Raw genomic sequence first — 14452 nt, forward strand, 5'->3', positions numbered from 1 at the left:
TTTTTTTTTTAGGTGCAGAACCACTTTAAGTAGGGATGAATCCTGTGTTCCGTCACCGGAGAAATGCACAAGCACGCCACCCGGTGAATTATGGTAAGTAGCCTACTCACCGACTCACCTTGACCCCTTTGTTTAAAAGGAAGGTCAAGTAAAGCTTTAGCTGGTTTAAGGAACTGCCAACCTTGATGGAAAAACTCTGCTTAGGTGTACCAGAAATGTTGATTCAATCCACGTTTGCTCAAGAAAAAATAGAGAGAGAACCGGACCATGGCATAATATCATTTTATTTTAAAATAACATAAAAAAACAAAAATAGCAAAATGGCCTCTTACTTTAAAAGTGCCAATGCCTCGGCACTAGAGGGAACGAACGTATCAGACCGGGTGAGTTGGAACCTAGCCGCGCCGCTTCCGCTGCTTGAATTGGCATGCGTTCCACCCCTGGATCTTGGGAACCAAAAGTTCGGACCAAACTATGTGACCGGAATGCGCCTCGACGTACGTTTCGTCGTAATGACGTCGTCGGGAAGCGTGCCTTGCGGCTTCACGCCGGGAACCGTACTGTGCACGTGCGAGGCCTACTACTTTCTTACTGGCCCGGCATCAGGGAGAGGAGGGAGCCCCGCGATGATGTCATGGGCTGCGGCCTGGACTCCCGGAAGTGTGAACAAGATACCTGTCAAAGACGGGTATCCTGTCCCGCCCCCCCCCCCCCCCCCGAAAGGTGCCAATTGTGGTACCGGAGGGGGAGAGGAGACAAATGAGTGGAAGTTTCACCTTTGGGTGGAATTCCGCTTTAATGATTAGAAATCCAAGGAATGTGCTTAGAAGGAAATGTTTCAGATAATAATCCATTGGTGTATGGGCAGCTTTAGGCACAGAGTTTTGCATTGGTTTGTACTATATTGTATTGTTTTGTCTGGGCTCTTGTTGGGTGTACGTTGTGGTGTGAACAGGTGATACTTTTCTTTTTAATTGTGGCATTTAAAAAAATAAAAAAATAAATAAACACCTTCCTACTTGAAAGTACAACAGATGTACAATACCGCTTCTGGAGCTTGAGAGGAAACAGATGATCACTGATGGGTGACATAAACCTTGCTTGCTTCACTGAAATACCACCACACACCCTGTTATCTGTACGTACCAGAGTTTTAAAAAACGTTTTTCAGTTGGTCCCATTGCACATTGCACTTAACGGCCCATATCTCTCCGGATACCTGCAACCTCCATAAGCCAGCCAGATTCGTGCAATCATTTACCCCCCCCCCCAAAGGGGGTTATGTAGGGTGATAAGGACTTAAATAAGTCTTTCTTGAGCAGTAGTATTTTACTAAGTTTATTATGTATAGGGTATTATAAAACCCTAAGGGCCGGTTCACACAGGGGGCGATGCGAGGCGACACCGACTTGCCTCGCCGCGACCTGCCGTGACCTCAGCGGCGACTTGCAAATGACTTCTGTATAGAAGTCAATGCAAGTCGCCCCGAGGTCGCCCGAAAGTAGTACAGGAACCTTTTTTGAGTCGGAGCGACTCGAGTCGCTCCTCTCAGAACGGTTCCATTGTACAGAACGGGGGCGACTTGTCAGGTCGCGGCGAGGCAAGTCGTGTCGCCTCGCATCGCCCCCTGTGTGAACCGGCCCTAAGGGCTTTTAAGACACAAACTTGAACAAATATCACACAACCCCCTTAAAAAACATTCTTATATTTATTAGAAACATTGGAGGGGGGGTTAACAAAGCATTGTGCTAGCACAAGCTTGCACCACTCTTCTAAACCTAAAAAAATGGAGCAGATGATGCTCCTAGTTAACAAAAGTGGCCGCAAGTTCTCTGTTCTGCCGTGTCTGACAAACGCAGCATAGAAAGAACGAGAGCTGGAGCTGCATGATGTGATCTCCTCTGCAGTCCCTGCTTAACTCGGAGCGGGAGGTAGGAGGTGAGTGCTAAACCTGTATAGGTGCTGCTCATGCTGGGTTATCACTGCACGGGCAGAGAGCAGGATGTGACTTTCTGATAACACATGCAAGGTTTTTACCTGGGGGGGGGGGGGGGGGGATCTGTGGCAGTTTTGTATATGGGAAAACTACCACATACCCTCAGTTAATCAGGTGCAGATCTGCGCTAGTTTCTATTTCATGCTGAGATAGAAACTAGGTAGATGGCAGAGATAGACCTGGAACAAGTCTACCTGCTTAAATAATGTGGTGCATGTCACTTCTGACATTATAATGCTGCAAAAAACTGCGGTAATTCCCCTGTTTTTTTTTTTAAATGTATATTTTACTTCTAAAAACAGTAAATATTAAACAATAGTGATGCGCTAAAATCAATATTCCACCCAAAACTAAAGTGCAATGTGCAAATTGTGCAACGTACATCAAACATATATGTGTGCATTATAAAAAAGATTGCAGAGAAAATGCCATAAGTTAATAGCCATTATACTAATCACTGTGAAAAAAGGTGAATTGTAACTTGGCTGGTCACAGAACTTGTGTAAATTATGAAATGTACTATGTGCAACAATGTAAACAATAGGGGGGAAATCACCACAAACCCCCTACTATTATAATATTAACTTGTGGTGCTAAATAAATAACATAGTTTTAAATATGCGTGTCCAGCATATCAGAATTAGGGCCGGTTCACACAGGGGGCGACACGACTTGCCATGCCGAGACCTGACAAGTCGCCCCCGTTCTGTACAATGGAACCGTTCTAAGAGGAGCGACTCGAGTCGCTCCATCTTAGAAAAAAGGTTCCTGTACTACTTTTGGGCGACCTCGGGGCGACTTGCATTGACTTCTATACAGAAGTCATTTGCAAGTCGCGGCGAGGCAAGTAGTGTCGCCTCGCATCGCCCCCTGTGTGAACCGAGCCTTAGGCAAACGCATGAATATCCACTCCCGAGCGCCTTAGGCATTCAGCATGATGGATTATCCACTCCCGAACATACAGGCTTCAACAGTTGTCCAGAGAGAGTGCTCTAACGGGTTGCCATGCTGCTAAACTCATGGATGGGTGTTCACATATAGGAAACAAGGCGTAAAGCATATCATTGCACAATGCTATATTATTATAAAGCAAGGATTCTGAGTTGTATCCACTCACATTGCTCAGTAGAAGTAGCAATTTGAAAGAAATGGTCAGACAACAATATCACATAGGATGTCGTCACTGGCTCCGCCTCCCTATGTGTTGCGTCACACGTCGTGTGACTTTTTCAACCCTTGAAAAATGGAAACCCTTGAAAGTCACATGACGTGTGACGCAACGGAGGGGGGTGGAGCTAGTGACGGCATTGTATGAAAAATGTGCGTGTTATACGCCGATAAATATGGTATGTAGCAGATTTCCTATGTGACTGCAGTTCTGCCAGCATAGTGGCGACTTGTTCGGATAGTATTTGGCTAACCTAAATGGCGTGTAGCGCCATCTATTTTAATATTTTGATCGTCATTTCCCCAGTGTTTGACGCAGTTGGAGGCTTTATGAATTTCTTTGAGAGCAGTTTGCCATTGGGTATTTGAGAAAGTGGTACCCAGTTCCGTTTCCTATTTCCGAATAGTGATGGATTTTTTTAAATATCTGTTTATCCTGGGATAGGTTGTAGAATAAGGTTATTCCTTTTGTATTGGGCTTAGTGTTTTTGTAAAAGTGCCATGCTGCGGTCGATACTGTTATAGGTGATATTGGGTGTGTCTTCAGGAAATGTATGATACGTGTAAAAGTCGTGTTGCTCGGTAGTTTGTATTCTGACAAAATTTGTTCTAATGATTTAGGTTTTTTATCGATGAAGAGGTCTTGAATGTGTAGAATCCCATGTTTTATGAAGGGTTTTACTGATAGTATGGGGATTGTGGCTTCTAGTAGTTCAATGGGTAGCGCGTGTTCTATTACACAAGTGTTAGCGTGGGTTTGTTTTAGAATGTGTCTCCATGCTTGTATTGTCACCTGCATTGGGGAGGAAGGTTTCTAAGATTCCATGGAGTCTAGGTGTCTCCCAAGAGAAATGATTTAAGGTCTTTAGCTGGGGTTCTTGATTTTTCAATGTCTACCCATAGTGGTATGTCTTTGTCACGGAACCAGAATTTGAGGTGGTCTAGCCTAACTGCCCATAGGTAGTCTTCCAAGTCTACTAGGCCACCCCCCCCCCCCCCCCGACTTTTTTGTGTGGGGTAAGAGTGTCTAGGGCATCTAGCTTTTTTCCCTTTGCCGGGTGACTTTCCAGATGAGATTAGATAGTGTTGTTATGTAAGCCCTTGTAGACACGGTCGGACATTCCGATGGACAATGTCCGATAGGACCGTGTTGTTGGATAATCTGGCAGTGTGTGGGCTCCATTGGACTGTTAAATTTTCCGACATCTGATCGGACTTTGTCCGATCATGTGTAGAGAATTCGGATCGGACAAAGTGCCACGCATGCTAAGATCAAATTCCTAGATCAAAGCTATTGGTTACTAGCCTGAACGTAGTCCCGTCCTAACGAAATAACGTCATCACGTTAAGTATGATCGGATTTTCTGACAACTTTGTCCGACTGTGTGTATGCAACAGTTTCGGACAAAATCCGTCGGACAAAATTTGACGGATTTGGTTGTCGGAATGTCCGACCGTGTGTACAAGGGCTAATAGTGGGGTATGTTGTCTGATAATGTCAATTTTACCGCAAATACTATACATAATCTGTACATTTTGGAGGCCACTATCCTTTCTAGCCAGGATAATTCTTTGAGATATCTTGCAGTTGCATTTCTAGTTTGGTTATTAGCATTTTGAGATTTGCACCAATTAGTGAGGCGGTCTTGTTAGTGTGATTCCTAGGTATGTAATGCCTTTTGTGCTCCATATATACGGAAGGTTATTTTGTAAGATGGTTTGAATGTTTGGTGGCACTCCCAGGTTGAGAATTGGAGATTTTTCATAGTTTACCTTGTAATATGAAACCTCCCCAATAGTGATGGACGAACTTCCGACGGGACGTTTCGCGAACGCGAAACGCGAACGGCCACAAACGTTCGCGAAAACGACCGTTCGCCGCGGGCTCCATTGACTTCAATGGGAGGCGAATTTCGCAAACCTTTAGGTCGAATTTGCGGCCACGGGGTAATTATTAGGGGGTAGCACGTAGTCCCACCACCTGGACAATAGCATAATACATGTATGAGGTGAATTTGGGATCGATAACTACAAGCATTTTTTTTTTATTTGGGAAATTGTTCTGACAATTCAGGACTATGGAGCTAATGAAGGCAATGGAGGAGAGGGAAGGTCAGGGACCAGGGTAGGCAAACAAGAGGGTGCAGGAGATACAGAGCACTGACAGCAGCACCGTAATACAGAGCACTGACATCAGCACCGTGACATACAGCGCTGACAGCAGCTCCGTGACATACAGCGCTGACAGCAGCTCCGTGACATACAGCGCTGACAGCAGCTCCGTGACATACAGCGCTGACAGCAGCTCCGTGACATACAGCGCTGACAGCAGCTCCGTGACATACAGCGCTGACAGCAGCACCGTGACATACAGCGCTGACAGCAGCACCGTGACATACAGCGCTGACAGCAGCTCCGTGACATACAGCGCTGACAGCAGCTCCGTGACATACAGCGCTGACAGCAGCTCCGTGACATACAGCGCTGACAGCAGCTCCGTGACATACAGCGCTGACAGCAGCACCGTAAGCAGCCCCAGGAGGAAGTCAGCACAGCACAGGGATGGTGTGATCCCCTCATAATAAGAACCCCCAGGAGGAAGTCAGCACAGCACAGGGATGGTGGGAGCCCCTCATAATAAGAACACCCAGGAGGAAGTCAGCACAGCACAGGGATGGTGGGAACCCCTCATAATAAGCAGCCCCAGTAGAAATATGACACCGCTCAACCTCTTCAAAGAGGAGGGTAGGGGCATATAGTACGGTGTGCTTTTTTGGGTCAGGGAAGTGAGCCAAATGAATTAAGAAGGTCTGTGTGCTTGATTCCAAAAATTGTTTATAGACATATACATGGTCTACTGATCACATGTGTTGAATTCCTCCGAGATCCATGCCTCATTCATTTTTAGAAATGTGAGGTAGTTAACACTGTCGTGAGCTAGGCGAGTACGCTTATCGGTCACAATCCCCCCTGCTGCGCTGAACGTCCTTTCGGACAGGACACTGGATGAGGGGCAAGCCAACAGTTCGATTGCAAATTGGGCAAGCTCTGGCCAGAGGTCAAGCCTGCCCACCCAGTAGTCTAGGGGTTCATCACTCCTCAGAGCGTCCACATCGGCCGTTAACCCAATGTAGTCGGACACCTGACGGTCTAGGCGTTCCCTGATGCTGGATCCGGATGACACCTGTCGATGGGTCGGCTGAAAGAATGACCTCATATCCGAAGTCACCAACACATCTTCAAACCGGCCTCTTCTTGCAGGCGCTGTTGGATTGGTACCCGCAAATCCTTCTCTGGGAGTGGGAATTGCTCCTCTGCCAGCGCACGCAAAAGCAGAATGCAGCATTTCTCGAAGCAAGGCCTGGAAGTGCTGCATTCTGACAGCCCTCTGCGACGGCGGTAACATTTCCGCCATTTTGTGTTTGTACCGGGGATCTAAGTACGTTGCCACCCAGTACTGGTCCTTGACCCTCATGCTTTTTATACGGGGGTCCCTATTAAAACACTGGAGCATGAAGGCCCCCATTTGCACTCAAGCGGAAGGTATGTGGTGGTGGTGGTGTTGTTGGTGGTAGTGTCTTTGGGGGTGCACATAGCAGAGAGTGAAGAAGAGGGTGCAGATCGAGAGGATGAGGAGGGTGCAGAAGAATAAGGCTGAGTGAGCCACTCAACCAAGTCTGGTGCGTCCTTTAAAGTAATTGAACGCACCTTCTGCAACTTCCCACTTTGGCTCAAGGCTGTTGCTCCTGCCCTACCCCTACCACCCCTGCGGAAGGGCCTGCCTCTTCCTCTGCCTGTCATTTTTTAAATCACCCTGTGACAAAACTCTTAGTCCCTATACCGCTGAAGGACTGCTGCAGTATAGGGCAGCGGTCAGCAGTAGTGCACGTCAACCCTATGTATTGTGGACCGATAGCGGTCCTTACAGAACAGCAGACTGTACTGCACTCAGGCCTATGTACCGTAGCACCCTATACCAAGTTACCAGTCCTTATAAAAACTTTTGTGGACCAAGCAGGTTGTGTGTTAGTGTTTAGCAGACTGTGTGTCAGTCCCTATACCGCTGAAGGACTGCTGCAGTATAGGGCAGCGGTCAGCAGTAGTGCACGGCAACCCTATGTATTGTGGACCGATAGCGGTCCTTACAGAACAGCAGACTGTAACGCACTCAGGCCTATGTACCGTAGCACCCTATACCAAGTTACCAGTCCTTATAAGAACTTTTGTGGACCAAGCAGGTTGTGTGTTAGTGATTAGCAGACTGTACGTCAGTCCCTATACCAATGAAGGACTGCTGCAGTATAGGGCAGCGGTCAGCAGTAGTGCACGGCAACCCTATGTATTGTGGACCGATAGCGGTCCTTACAGAACAGCAGACTGTACTGCACTCAGGCCTATGTACCGTAGCACCCTATACCAAGTTACCAGTCCTTATAAGAACTTTTGTGGACCAAGCAGGTTGTGTATTAGTGTTTAGCAGACTGTGCGTCAGTCCCTATACCGCTGAAGGACTGCTGCAGTATAGGGCAGCGGTCAGCAGTAGTGCACGGCAACCCTATGTATTGTGGACCGATAGCAGTCCTTACAGAACAGCAGACTGTACTGCACTCAGGCCTATGTACCGTAGCACCCTATACCAAGTTACCAGTCCTTATAAGAACTTTTGTGGACCAAGCAGGTTGTGTGTTAGTGTTTAGCAGACTGTGCGTCAGTCCCTATACCGCTGAAGGACTGCTGCAGTATAGGGCAGCGGTCAGCAGTAGTGCACGTCAACCCTATGTATTGTGGACCGATAGCGGTCCTTACAGAACAGCAGACTGTAACGCACTCAGGCCTATGTACCGTAGCACCCTATACCAAGTTACCAGTCCTTATAAGAACTTTTGTGGACCAAGCAGGTTGTGTGTTAGTGATTAGCAGACTGTACGTCAGTCCCTATACCAATGAAGGACTGCTGCAGTATAGGGCAGCGGTCAGCAGTAGTGCACGGCAACCCTATGTATTGTGGACCGATAGCGGTCCTTACAGAACAGCAGACTGTACTGCACTCAGGCCTATGTACCGTAGCACCCTATACCAAGTTACCAGTCCTTATAAGAACTTTTGTGGACCAAGCAGGTTGTGTATTAGTGTTTAGCAGACTGTGCGTCAGTCCCTATACCGCTGAAGGACTGCTGCAGTATAGGGCAGCGGTCAGCAGTAGTGCACGGCAACCCTATGTATTGTGGACCGATAGCAGTCCTTACAGAACAGCAGACTGTACTGCACTCAGGCCTATGTACCGTAGCACCCTATACCAAGTTACCAGTCCTTATAAGAACTTTTGTGGACCAAGCAGGTTGTGTGTTAGTGTTTAGCAGACTGTGCGTCAGTCCCTATACCGCTGAAGGACTGCTGCAGTATAGGGCAGCGGTCAGCAGTAGTGCACGTCAACCCTATGTATTGTGGACCGATAGCGGTCCTTACAGAACAGCAGACTGTAACGCACTCAGGCCTATGTACCGTAGCACCCTATACCAAGTTACCAGTCCTTATAAGAACTTTTGTGGACCAAGCAGGTTGTGTATTAGTGTTTAGCAGACTGTGCGTCAGTCCCTATACCGCTGAAGGACTGCTGCAGTATAGGGCAGCGGTCAGCAGTAGTGCACGGCAACCCTATGTATTGTGGACCGATAGCGGTCCTTACAGAACAGCAGACTGTACCGCACCCAAGCCTATGTACCGTAGCACCCTAGACAGACCAAGTTACCAGTCCTGATAAAGAGCTTTGTGGAACAAGTGAGTTGTGAATGATTAGCAGACTGCAGCAGAAGGGCAGCAGTCAAGTATAATATTCTTTCTATATTTGGAAGAAAGAATATTATACGTGTACAAGCCTATTACCGTACCACTGATACCAGTCCTGAAAAGAACCTTTGTGGAACTAATAGTAACAGCAAGTCTTTAAAATTATCCTCACTGCCTGACACACTGCTTCCTGCCTGTCCCTATACAAATTGGCAAAAAAGAGTAGGCTGGAACGATTAGCTGGAACAGCTCTTTTGTGGACCTGATAGTAACAGCTAATGATGATGATGATGATGATGATGAAGAAAGACTAATCTGGCTGAGCTGTCCCTAAAATAGCAGCATACAGCGCTCTGTCCCTTTATCTAAACTGACAAAAGAAACTCAGGCTGCTGACCTAACACCTATACCAGTCCTGAAAAGAACTTTTGTGTACCAAATAGCTAGCGTTTTCTCTGTCCCTACTCCACACAGGATCCTTTCCCTACAGTGACAGAAGAAAGAATGTAAAATGGCCACCGGATCGGGTGTATTTATAGGTTAGGGGGAATGTCCAAGTGTCCATGAGCTGTCATGTCTCAATTGGTTGTCCTGTAACACATGATAAACGTGTCACGAAAGGTTAAAGTTCTTGTATACATTAAACACGTAAGTCCGCCGGGGCGAACGACGGAAAAAGGCGTTCGAACCCGCGGACGGCGAAAGTCGGAAATTCGCCGCGAAACGACCGCCGGGCGAAACGTTCGTCCATCACTACTCCCCAATGGTCTTTAGGATATTGTGTGCCTGCTCTAGTGACGTGAGCGGGTTTGTCAAAAGAATGACATCGTCCTCAAATAAGTTTATGGTGTGTGTCTTGGAGCCTATTTGGAAGCCTGTGATTGAGGCATGAGTTCTAATGGATTCTGCTAAGAGCTCTATCATTAAGTTGAATATACTTGGCGATAAGGGGCATCCTTGGCGGGTCCAATTTGTTATGCTGAAGGGTGTGTACACTTGTGCTGACGGGCATGAGTATATTGCTAGGATTGCTGACAATATAGGGCCCTTAAATCCAAATTTTGAGAGTACCATTTCCATATATATCTAGTGAACTCTTTCGAACGCCTTCTCTGCATCTATAGACAGTTGCAGAGAAGGCGTTCAACTTTGCTCAACATAATGCATAACATTTTATTATTCTTCTCGTAGCATCTGAGGTTTGTCTCCCCTTCACAAATCCCATCTGGTTACGCTGAATAACGGAGGAAATGATATTCGTCAGTCTTTTGGCTAATAGTTTGGCATAGATTTTGATATCCGCATTGAGAAGAGATATTGGTCTGAAATTGGCTGGTGTGTGGGTTCTTTTCTTGGTTTGGGTAAGGTTACAATGTGAGCTCTCAGCATCTCTTGGGGGAAAGATGTTTTTCCATTGCCTTTGTAAATACTGTTTGCAAGTATGGTGATAATGTGTTTGAATGTTTTGAAATATTTGAAAACCCATCTGGTCCTGGTGATTTTCCATTTGGCAGTGTGGTTATAATAGTTTCTATTTCTCGATGGTGCATTTAGTTCTGATGTTTGGGTGTTTGTGAGAGATGGAAGGCGTATTTTTGTAAGAATTGTATCTTTGTTGTAGTGTAGATGTGTCCTTATTTTAAGTTGTATAGCGTGCTTTAATATTCAGTGAATTGATTCGCTATGTCTTGTGGGTTGGTAGTTTTGTTATGTCAGGTGGGGTGTGCTATCTTGGATTTGATGCAGGCCGGTTTAATGCTGTTGGCTAGGTATTTGCCTGCTCTGTTAGCATTGGCATAGTGGGTAAGTTGTAGCCTTCTGAGGTGCATGTCCTTTTGTTGGGATAGATGTTCTCTAATGCCGCGTACACACGACCGAATTGTCTGGCGAACTTAGTCTGCCAGACCGCATTACGCCGGACAATTCGATCGTGTGGCAGACTTAACCCTTGTACACACACGGTCGGAGATTCCGACAACCAAATCCGTCGGAGTTATTCCGACGGATTAATTCTGGAAGAGGTCTGGAAGTGATGTTGCATACACACGGTCGGACTAAGTTGTCAGAAAATCCGATTGTACATAACGTGATGACATTATTTCGTTACGACGGGACTATGTTCAGGCTAGTAGTCAATAGCTTTGGTCTGGGAATTTGATCTTCGCATGTGTGGCACTTTGTCCTTCGGATTAGGCTACACATGATCGGAGTATGTCCGATAGGAGCATTTTGTCAGAAAATTTTACCGGCAAGTTGGGAAAACTTGGTCCGTCGGATATTCCGACGGAAACAGTCCGATGCGGACCACACACAGTCGGAATATCTGACAAAACGGTCCGATAGGAAACATTCCATCGGACCGTGTGTACAAGGGCTAAGAAAGTAGTTTTGACTCAAAATTTGTCCAACGGACTTGGCTTTCAGCGGGCAATCCGTTCGTCAGTGTGCTAGTCCGGCGGACTAAGAATGACGCATGCTCAGAAGCAAGTACGAGAAGCAAGCTGCTGACTATTGAACTTCCTTTCTCTAGTCCCGTCGTACGTGCTGTACATCATCGCGTTAGAAATCGCCGGACTTTCGGAGTGTCCGTGTGTCGCCAAGTCCGTTCGTTAAAAGTCCGGCGGATTGTTTGCCGGATTGTTTGTCGGACTAAGTCTGCCGGACAATTCGATCGTGTGTACGCGGCATTAGACTTTCTCTAAGTGTTGAAAGTTTGTTAGTTAAATTGTCGGTGGGCGATTGTTTAGGGTTTCTACAGTGTGGATTTCAGATAAGAGGGTATTTATTTTGAATATATGGTGTGTTTTTTTTTTTCTCTCTTGCCCCTATATGTATGAATATTCCCCCCTCATGACCGCCTTATGTGTATTCCACAGTGTATATGGGTCCTGTACAGATGTGTTATTGTGGAAGAAAAATTCCTGAAGATGCTGAGAGATTGTTCTTTGTGCTTGGTGTTCTTGTAACAGCCTAACGTTGTAGCGCCACATGGGGGAGGAAGGGGAGACACCCTTTTCGTTTATAGTCAAAGATATCACAGCGTGGTCTGACCACGTGATGTCATAGATTTTAACCTCTGATATTTGTTGCAGTAGCCATTTGTCAATGATATACATATCTATGTGGGAGTACGAGCAGTGCCTATGGGAGAAGGTGTAGTCAATCATTTGCTTGCAGACATCTCCGAGCATCAAATAGGTCTTTGTGTAGAAATTTGCGAAGGGTGCTGTGCCAATGGGTTTACTCAAGGGGCTGTCTATTTTTGGATCTGGTATTGGGTTAAAGTCACCGCATATCAGAAGTTTCCCGTATCTCATTGATTTGGCTTTATTGATGACTTTATTTATAAATTGAAGTTGGCGTGTGTTCGGAGCATAAAGTGTCACCAGGGTGTATGGTTGGTTGAGAGTTTAGCACCCCTGTGACAATGAGGTATCTGCCACTGTTGTCAGCATATGTCTTCTTGCGCTGAAAAGAAAGGGAGCTCTTGAGGGCTAGCATTACTCCTCCTTTTTGTGGGCGGGAGTGCGCGCCATAAACGTATGTGGGTAGTCTTTATGCGAGCATTGTGGTGTCTTATCTTGAAAGTAAAGTATATCAGCTTTCTGTTTTACAGGCTTCTTTCCACATTGAGAATCTTTTGGCGGGGTGGTTTAATCCCTTAGCATTGATCGATATGCAGGTCACGTCATGTTTAGGTGTACTTGCTGGGTTGGATATATTGCGTGGGTACTCACTGTGATCCTTGGTTCTTTGTGTGGAACATCGCTGTATGGAAAGTTGCGTCTTGTCTTCTCCAATAGAGGAATAATCATAGCTGCAGTCTGTGCATTAAACAAGGAACCAAAGCAATAAAAAAAAGGTAAAGTTAACAAAAAGAACATGAGAAATGGATCTTGTAGCGGATCCTGGTGCAGATGTAACTGCTATCTGCATGAGGAGGGTTAGAGGAGAGAAACTTGTTTACTCCTGTGACCGGGGAGTCTAGTGATTTCCTGTGTTTTGGTTGTGAGCTACCACCTGTGTTTTTCTTGTTTGCACACTTGTGAGATACCAGGTGCCATTCGTTGGGGACCTGGCATGGTCTCAATGTAGATGGCTGGTGCAGTGCCTGATCTGGGAGGATATCCCAATTCCAGAGGGCTGTGCTTCCCTCTTCCAGCGTGTTGATGTATACAGTGGATCTATTATGCGTTATGGAGAGAGTTGAAGGGTATTTCCATTTGTGGAGAATTTTGTGGTTCCGTAGAGCCTTGGTGATTGTCGCTAGATTGCGGCGATGTTGTAGCATGTGCCTGGAAAGATCAGGGATGAGACGTATAGTGGCATATTGTGTAGGAATGGTGTCTGGTTTTCTCGATGCTTGTAGGATCTGTTCCTTCACGTGGTAGTAGTGTACCCTTAATAAAACGTCCCTTGGTGTTTCATCGGGGAGGAATGAAGGTTTGGCGACCCTATGGATTCTGTCCACTACTGTAGGACAGGGATATGCAATTAGTAGACCTCTAGCTGTTGCAGAACTACAATTCCCATGAGGCATAGCAAGACTCTGACAGTCACAAGCCTGACGCCCATGATGGGACCTGTAGTTTTACAACAGCTGGAGGTCCGCCAATTGCATATCCCTGCTGTAGGAGTTGATTGGGTGGAACAGATTCTGGGATGCCTCTAATCTTGACGTTATTCCTCCTGGATCTGTCCTCCAAATCTGCGACTTTGTCCTTCAGCCGTGCAAATTCTTCTCCCTGAGCAGTATGTGCTTCAACTAGAACGTTGTAAGAAGATGCATATTCATCCATCTTATTCTCCATTCTGTCCACCCTGCTTCCCACAGCCTGAACTTCCCTCTGATACTTGTTAATCCCTGTGATCAGGTCTGCATGTAGTGATGATCTTAGGGACAGCAACATCTTTCAGCATAGTGTCTGAGATGGTTTTGTCTGAGGTGGGGAATGCAGCTATGGGATCATTGGGGAGTGTGCCTGCTTGTGTCAGATTGCGGCCGTACTGGGGAGTGTTTCCCCTGCTTCACCTTTTGGTGGACCTCTGGTGGATGGGCTGGATGCTCCGGAGGAGAATTCATAGTATGTGTGTGCTGTGGAGGGTGTAGAAGATTGTCCCCCGTGACCGTTGTTTATGGCGGCCTTGTGATCTTAGCCATTTTGTTGGAGCCCACACGCCATGAATAAATCTAGCTTTGTGGGCTACTGAGGCGGATTCTTTCTGCGCCTCATCGTCCATGGCAGTGTTGACAGGTAGAGTAGAGGTAGGATGGCCGTGGATGGAGCCGGTGGGCTCGGATGTTGGCGGATTCTCTTGGGTGGCGGACAAGCTACTGTCTCAGACGCCCCCCCCCCCCCCTCCCTGAACCGTACCAGGCTACATGTTCTCAACATTGGGAGGGTGCTTTGGGGTAGCCCCCACCAAAGCACCTTGTCCCCATGTTGATGGGGAGAAGGGCCTCATCCCCACAACCCTTGGCTGGTGGTTGTGGGGGCCTGT

The 14452-nt window shown here is 46.7% G+C and overlaps 1 protein-coding gene across 8 annotated transcripts in view; it reads left to right on the forward strand.

The window, feature by feature from the left end:
• The window catches only part of LOC143981714 (nectin-1-like), a gene marked incomplete at its 5' end in the record, with an annotated part of 192367 nt that overhangs the window by 45951 nt on the left and 131964 nt on the right, over positions 1 to 14452 (forward strand).

The sequence above is a fragment of the Lithobates pipiens genome, unplaced genomic scaffold, assembly GCF_037356315.1.
Source record: "Lithobates pipiens isolate NorthernLeopardFrog02 unplaced genomic scaffold, aLitPip1_a1.2 Scaffold_16, whole genome shotgun sequence".
Taxonomy (NCBI): domain Eukaryota; kingdom Metazoa; phylum Chordata; class Amphibia; order Anura; family Ranidae; genus Lithobates; species Lithobates pipiens.